Source organism: Schistocerca nitens, chromosome 3 (genome assembly GCF_023898315.1).
Source record: "Schistocerca nitens isolate TAMUIC-IGC-003100 chromosome 3, iqSchNite1.1, whole genome shotgun sequence".
Lineage (NCBI taxonomy): Eukaryota > Metazoa > Arthropoda > Insecta > Orthoptera > Acrididae > Schistocerca > Schistocerca nitens.
Window position 1 is genome coordinate 381,796,857 of NC_064616.1, and position 2,279 is coordinate 381,799,135.

Below are 2,279 nucleotides of genomic sequence, written 5' to 3' on the forward strand. Positions count from 1 at the left end.
CTAATGAATACATTGAACTTCGTATGCTGCTTGAATGTTTAATCTGTTCCATTCTCAAATCATCTAAAACCGTTACTTCAGCAATTTCCGACTTCTCAATAACTTTGTCAAGTTCTTCCATGGCGATTCCAACTGTGGGGTTGCTAGTCTCTAGATATATTTGTCATTCCCTTATGTTATATTTATACGACCCAAAGTTTTTTTGTTTAAGCAAGAGTTGATAAGCAGTAGTATGAGGACAGAGGTTGATGTTCTCAGGACTTGTCTCCAATGTGTTGTTCTACATTTATTATAGCCTCCAAGAGTTTTCACTAGCTTAGGGCGTGCCGAACACTTACTGAAATAAAACGATATCGTGTTTCTGTCATTAAGCAATTCAGGTAATCTATCAGAGGGTTTAGCTTCAATAGAGAACAATATTCACATAACCCATTAGATTACGTCCAGAAACTTAATTTACGTTCCATACGCACATTGGGGGGGGGGGGGGGTCAAGATAGTTTGTCGCATGGAACCATTGTTTATCGCTCCTATGATAAGATCTCAGTCTGATACGGACGAAATTGTCTACGTACTCAACAAATTGTTGAATGCCACTGAGTAGGCCGGAGTGGCCGAGCGGTTAAAGGCGCTACAGTCTGGAACCGCACGACCGCTACGGTCGCAGGTTCGAATCCTGCCTCGGGCATGGATGTGTGTGATGTCCTTAGGTTAGTTAGGTTTAAGTAGTTCTAAGTTCTAGGGGACTTATGACCACAGCAGTTGAGTCCCATAGTGCTCAGAGCCAACCAGCCACTGAGTATTTAATCAAAATATTTATTCACAAAAAATGTAAGTTATGTTGGCTGAAGCAGAAAAATGTTGGTATTAACAAGTAATTAGTTCAGGAATTTCGTAAGTTTTTCCACTTTCAGATATAAAACGTACTGAACCAAAGTTATGCGAAGACTTACACTGCAGAGGTTTTCTTGGGATTTCATTGCCCATTTTCGGTCTGGCAGTTTAAAGAAGAGGAAAACGCAGATGCAAAATAGTGGCTCCAGCCAGCTTTGAACCCACAGATAACCAAGTCATTGCTTGAAACGGCAGTTAAACTACCACTGCGCTAGCAGGTCTCTGCTGTGCTAATATAGATATTTTGCGACGTAAAAGACGATATTATTTGTATTTTCTCCGTGGAACGACCTTCTCGACTCAAAAACATAAATTTGATAACCCTATGTCGCACCTTACGTGAAAATCACTCAGATTGTTTAATGGAACTGACAAGGAAACAACAAGTGAATGTAACAGGATAATTCTGAGCAACTCCAGGAAGTAACTTGACGGTCACGGAGTTTCCAAACATGTTATGCAATGTTGCATATTATACTGGGCACAGGAATAACACGTTTGCACAGATGATGGTTTCGATGAGCGGGCTTGGAAGTGAGGAGGAGTATAGCTAGTGTCTCAAAGATGCATTGCCGAGTTCACCCAAGACCAGCCCAATGACGTGTACTCTCATTCCTGCAACTACGTAGATACTAAAAAGTTCACACACAATGGCTGCAAGAAGAAGATCACAAATCAGTAGCTATCACAATTATTATTGTTCTTCCTTTCGTAAGTGTTCTGCAAACTGAAAGCTTATTCACCAGACGTGATCAGTTTTTTTTTTGTATGTATACGGTGGTTGTAGTGTAAGTGCTATATGTGCTTAACACATCTTTGATCTATATATACTTAAAAATGTATTTCTTGAGAACTGTGTCATTTGCACTACCACCAAAACAGAGGAACGCAAATGAAAGACAACAACAGAGCATTGATGGAAAACTTGAACATCTACAGAGAAATTCCATAAGCAACAAGTAATATAAAGCCTCAGATCACTGAAGTAAACTACGCCAAGAAACCGAAAACATGCTGCAGAGACATCGATATATGAAAGCAGGGAGAGTAGAAAAAAGGAACACAATACACTAACAGTACAGCCTTTACAAACATTGCTGATGCTTTGTTCATTAAAGCGAAAATCTTCTAATGAATAAGCTGTTCAGTTTGCAGTACACACACACACACACACACACACACACACACACACACACACACACACACACAGAGAGAGAGAGAGAGAGAGAGAGAGAGAGAGAGAGAGAGAGGAGGGGGTAGCAGGGTAGAAGTGCAAAATAAACGACTGAAGAGCAAGAAGAGTAGGTATTATAGAAAAGTATGTCACGCATAATTTTATCTTACGGGAGAGGGAGAACGGATAAGGCTAGGATGTTTCAGAAGGA